Source organism: Diceros bicornis, unplaced genomic scaffold (assembly GCF_020826845.1).
Source record: "Diceros bicornis minor isolate mBicDic1 unplaced genomic scaffold, mDicBic1.mat.cur scaffold_296_ctg1, whole genome shotgun sequence".
NCBI classification, from domain to species: domain Eukaryota; kingdom Metazoa; phylum Chordata; class Mammalia; order Perissodactyla; family Rhinocerotidae; genus Diceros; species Diceros bicornis.
Genome location: NW_026691169.1, coordinates 251,120 through 257,256, shown reverse-complemented (window position 1 = coordinate 257,256; position 6,137 = coordinate 251,120). Strand labels below are relative to the sequence as shown.

The following is a 6,137-nucleotide window of genomic DNA, read 5'->3' as shown; positions in this document are numbered from 1 at the left end:
ATTTAATTTTCTTTTTCTATGTTTTTTCTTTATGTTTTACCTTCTTTTGGATTGATGTTTCACCTCAATTTTCCTCATATACTGCTATGAATTTGTGCATTTTACATCTATTTTTAAAGTTTATAAGAATTTTTACATAAACACTGAAACTAATAAAATCTAAAGTAAATCAATATTTTTACCCTCCTTCAGAACAGTGGAGTACCTTAAAATATTTTAACTCCAGTGACCTTGCCTACAAATTAGATGTTATGGTTTTCCCATAGTAATCATCTTTTAATCTTCAAATTATTTCTTGCTATTTTTTATGCAATGATTATGTAATTTTAATGTCTAAATTCTTCTTTGGTTACAATTTGTTCTTGCATGTCAGATATTCATTCTTTCCGGTATTATGTTCCTTCTTCCTGAAGGTCAACCTTTAAATTGTCCGTTACAGAATGTCTCTCTAGCCTTCTTCCCTTCCTCCTTCCTGCCCTCCCTTCCTCCCTCCCTCCCTTCCTTTTCTTTCTCTTTTTCTCTCTCTCTTTCTTTCACCTGAATTTGTCTTTATTTTAACCTTATTTTTGAAATAAAATTCCTTGAGGTTAAAATTTTAGGTTGAGAGATATTTTCTCCCATCATTTATTTTTCTTTTTGCTTTACCCTTTATCTTTTCTTAGTTTTCATTTGTTTGGCTTTCATGTAAATGTTCCCTATTCCTTTGGATCTTGTAAAGAGATTCACTTTATCTTTGATGTCCTGCAGTTTCACTGAAATGGTTTTTATACAGATTTTTAGTATGATTTATTTTATTTATTGTGCTTGTGACTTATTGAGCTTCCTAAAAACACATGGCCAGCAGCGCCCCCTGCCGGGCAGCGGGGCGGAAGACGGCTTGGGGCGTGGCCATGGCCTGGGGGCGTGGCCGGATCCCGCGGCGGCGGGGGTGCGGGAAGGCTTGAACCTGCGGCGGCTGGGGAGTCCGCTCTGGGAAAGTGAAGGGGCGAGGGCGGCTCACGGCGTTTCGGGTGGCTTTGGCTTTTCTCCGGGTCCGGGTTGCATCTTTCGCCTCCGAAACTCGAGTGTAACGTCCGTCCCCTCCCGGCCTCGGCGCTTCGCGGAGCCCGGAGCCGGAGCCGGAGTCCAGCCCTGGCCGCAGCCCGCGGCGTCCTCGCGGGGACCCCTTTCTTCTCTGCCTGGAGCTTCGAATATGGCGTAGAGGGCGGGACAGGGGACGTGTGACAACTGGTGACATGGAGACTCAGACTCCGCAGAGCAACTACCAGTCTGTTGGAGTAAATGCTCAGCGTTTAGCAGAAATGGAACTCAAGTTTTTAAGCCATGGCGTGGTTTGTAATGGCTGAAGGCAGTTTTGTCTCTTAAAAGTTACCCGTTCGTATTGATTGATATTTCTTAATCAAAAAGCAAGGATCCGCGCTCACCGCCCTGGGAGAGGCACCCGAGGGGGAAAGGCTCTCGCCTGAAATGGAGAGGAAAACGAACGTGCTTACTATGGGCTACCTCACTGCGGGGCAGAACGGTAACGAGTTTTTTGAAAACCTGTTAGATTATCTAATTAGTAGTAAAACCTGAGTTTCACCTGAGTCCTAGGATTTTGAGGGAAAACTGAAGACTCCCAGGTGTTTGCTGTAATGTCGTAAGGACAGCATCAATAGGCAACAGCAAGGATCGAATTATGGCAAATAAAAGTGGTCATAAATGGGGCTATATTATGATTAGTATATGGAGCCAAGACCCCAGTCCCCACACGTGATGAGTTGCATAACTGCATGCATTTGTGAGGGGTTAGGCCTTCCTCATCTACTTGATACTGGTTGATTCTTATTGAATATAGAACAATAGAAAAACAAATTGGTCTTTCTTCGCGTCTTCATTATTATTTAGACTAAAAGGCCACGCTTTCACCCCAGAGTAGTTGTAGACTCAAGAATAGTCAATTACAGAAAATTAAACATAAGTCTAAATGAAGCAGAGAATCTAGTGGAAAGAACATGAAAGCGTATTTGGTTTCAAATCTCGGCTCTTGAACACAGTAAATACGATAAGGATAGAAGTTGGGAGAGGTTACTTCATTTCTTTAAGCTTGAGGTTGCTCATCTGTACAGTGTTTTGTGTTTTTTTGGTAGGTGTTCAACTTTATGACAGCTCAGTTTGCATTGCCTAAGGAAATGAGGAAGTTTGTTGATTTAGAAATGACTTAATCCTTACCTGCTTTTTGTTCTCTGAACTCATAAACATTTTAGTGCATTTCACTTTTTTTTTTTTATTATTCTGGTGTTCCCTAAACTGTATTCCATTGGTCCTTTGCAAAATGTTCATAGATGCTTCGTGGAAAAAATTTTTAGCATCAATACTGGGGAAAACACAAATCTGTTGCTATGAGGTTATTGGAAGTACAGCTCTGTGGCATTCTTGCCAAAAACGTGTAGCCTGAATCTGTGAGGAAACACTCAGATAAATCTAGAATGTGGTTTGGAGTTTTCCATAGTATCAATATCCTGAAAGACAACAAAAAAAGACAGGACTGATCTGCATTCAAGACAACTGTGAGCTGGATAGGGTTATGGATTTTTAAAAAGTTATACAGGACATTTTGTGGACAATTGTGGAAGTTTGAACATGGAAGCCTATAATGATATATTGTTGACTTCAATTTCTCGGGTATGATAATGATACTGTGGTTATTAGAAGAGTGTTTTTGTTCGTAGGAGATGCATGCTCCAAGTGTGTAGGGATGAGGTCAGGATATCTGCAAGCTTCTTTCAGATGGTCCAGGCCCAAAAACAAAGTGTGTATGTAGAGAGAAAATAGGGCACTATGTTAATTGTGTTCTAGCTGAATAGTATATGAGTGTTCATTCATCTTTTCTGTAGCATAGAGGTTTTTCAAAATAAAAAATTGAGAAATAAATTTTTTTTAAAGTATATGGCCAAGGCTTGACCTTTCATCATTATTCCCATTTCCGTTGGTCACCATTCCCTCTATTTCCCTTGGAGTTCTGATTGGCTGTATGTTAGCAATTATTTCCCTGTTCTCTAGAAGTGTATCAACATTTCTGTCATACTTTCTTTTTATAGAGCTCATGTCATTTTTGAGATATTACTTCACATCCATCACCTTTCAGCTCTTTCTGCTGGTCTGATCTGCTGTTTTCCCCAATTTTTGGTTTTTAATTCAATTGTTTTATATGTGCATATTGTGAGAAGAAGTTTGATTTGGTTATTTTCTCCTCGGCCTGATTACCTTTATGCTCTGTTTTTTCCTATACTTCCTATCCTATCCTTCTTTATATTGTATGTATAATGATTATTTTTATCTGTGATCTTGGAAGGTCTGATTCTAATTTAATAGCATAAAATTGGTCAAAATATCCCCTTATTGTTGTCTGTCTTTAGGATCTGTGATGTTGAATCCTCTTTTATTCCTAATATTGCCAGCTTCTATATGAACTCCTTTTTTAAAATGATCACTTTGTCTGGAAGTTTATAAATTATATCTGTCACTTCCAACAACCAACTTTTCCTTTCTCTTTTGGGGGGTTTTCTCTTTTAATTACTTCTGCTTTTATCTTCATTCCTTGCCTTTACCTTCTTTTTTTAGTTTCCTGGAGACAATTGTTTTTATCTGGTTTTCTAGTCATTTCAGGCTGGAAGAAAAAGTGTTGCTTCATCATATTTGAAAACAGAAGTGCCTCAGAAGGGTTTTCTTTATCTCTAATTTTCCACATTTTCTGATAGACAAGTTTAGTAGTTATTTTGAATGATTTTTTTCTATCTCCAACCTACACCATATCCTTCAGTAAGTCTTAGTAGTTATTGGAAACAGCGGGATGGTCACCAAAGTCCAGCATAGACCTTCAGGCCTCATTGAGGCAAGAAAGCTGATTCACTGGAGATCAAGCCGGCCATCAGGGACCAGATTGTCCACGAGCTGCAGATGCTGCACGAGTGTAACTCCCTGTACATCATGGGTTTCTCCAGGGCTCTCTGGACCAGGCGTTGAAGGAAGCCAAGAGAATTCCAAGAGTCTGGGGAAGTCAGCATCGCGATTCTCTGAGGCTTGGTGTATCTCCAAGAAAAGCACCCCGACTGTGCACCAAGATGTGAAATCTTCTAACATCCCCGCCAACTGCAGAGGGGAGATGAAGCTGTGTGATTTTGGGGTGAGCAGGCAGCTGGACTCCATGGCCAACTCCTTTGTGGGAACTCGAGCCTACGTGTTTCCCAGCAGTTGCAGGGCACTGACTACCTGGTGAGTCGGACATCTGGAGCACGGGCTAGCCCTGGGAAGCTGGCCGTTGGAAGGTACCCCATTCCCTCCGGATGCCATCTCTGGCTGGGCCATGGTCAGTGGGGCAGAAGGAGAGCCTCCAGCATCTCCCCGAGGCCAAGGCCATCAGGATGCCCCACAGCGGTCACAGATGGCCAGCTGGCCAGCTCTGGCTAGCTTGGAACTGCTGGACGGTATTGTGAAGGAGCCGCTTCCCAAGCTGCCACCAGCACCTTCACTCAGGATCTCCGGGAATTTTGAATAAATGCCTAATTAACCCAGCAGAAGCAGCAGATCTGAAGATGCTTGTGAACCAGCCTTTACCAAATGGTACAAATGGAAGAAGTGGATTTGTTGGCTGGTTGCGTAAAATGCTGCGGCTGAACCAGCCCAGCACACCCACGTGCACCTCCCTGTGAGGGGATGGGCTCCCCGCATCCCATCTGTCCCCTCCACTCCTCACCCCTTCCGGCCCAGGACAGACCAGCCTCTTCTCTCCCTCGGCCCCTGCACCCTCTCCCATGGCACCCTCCACGGAGACCAGCGCAGAGGTGGGAACATTGAATTTCCTCTTCTAGCTGTCCAGCCTGTGTGGCCCTCTGGTCTCTGGGAAAGGGGGACGCTGCTCCTGCTGTCTTCTCAGAACCTGCTCATTTAGGTTTAAAACAAAACAGGTAAAGAAAAAGCAAACAGTGCCCATAATAAAATATACATATAATATAGATTAAATATAAATTATTTTAAATATGGATTACAATGTAGATTTTAAGTGCATGCATTCTGTTCCATATCCTCTTCCAATATATGTTTCCCCTAATGACCATAATCTTTTATAAGATATCAGCTGCCAACTGTGATCTTGATTCCAACTCTCACCCTCCCTCACTTTTTTTAGACTTTACTCTCAGCATTATGATTTAAATGGTTAGTTTGGCTATTGTTTCCCTACTTCATAGTGTTCGCTCCCTCTATCCTGTTACCTACAGAAGAGAACCACACAGGGGCCGTGCACTCGCACTTGTGAGAGCAGTTCAGTCAGTCAGTCTGGACTTTGCTGTGGAGCTGACTGCTCTTTCAATATGTCTGTACAAGTCAACCAACAAGAGAAAAAAATGGGGCTACACACGTTCGTTTATCTTTGCAACAATGCTATGAGGAAATTAAACTACCATCTAGAAGATAGTTTTTTTTAAAAAATGTGTTAGTTATGCAAACTTCAGATGTCTTAACTCCAAAAATTTCTCTTTAGAGGTGACCTTGCCAAAGTTTCTCCTTCAAAGCCTACGTGAAGTGTTGTTTCTTCTACTAAAATTCCCTGTGTAGTTTGCCCCATAAATTATTCCAGTTTTGATGGTTCAAGATGTGGACGGAGCAGTGATACAGCAACAGTCGACATGTCAGAACAATTTAAGACTTAGACATTTCCTCTCAAACATTGACTATTTTCTTTTTAACCCACAGAAATAAGCATGAGGTGCTGGGGGAATTTGTTGTGGCTTTATGTTTTATGAACAGAAAGAATGTATGCCAGTTGACATGGCGGACCAATTTAGAATGGCTTGTAGCTCTGTCTTTTCAAATAAGAGTTTAACTGGCAGTCTTTCCTTTATACCAAAGCTCTCCAGCTGCCACATTAAATCTCAGGTATAGCCCTGAAACATAGTGTTTCAATTTTCTTCACTACTAGAAAATATAATTTTAAATGACAAAGTCTATGCAAATATAATTCTTGAAAATGTATTATTTCAGTTTTTGTCCGACTTTGTTGTATTATTGTTCTCATTTGTTGCTTTGTTTAGAGATTAAAATGAATATTTCTGTTCTGTCAGTCTCTGTGAGTGTAATTATCTACATAATCTCAGCCA

General features: G+C 41.4%; 1 pseudogene; it reads left to right on the top strand.

The window, feature by feature from the left end:
- The first annotated feature begins 1,494 nt into the window (after positions 1 to 1,494).
- On the top strand, positions 1,495 to 5,694 carry LOC131402830 (dual specificity mitogen-activated protein kinase kinase 2-like; annotated as a pseudogene).
- The last annotated feature ends 443 nt before the right edge of the window (positions 5,695 to 6,137 follow it).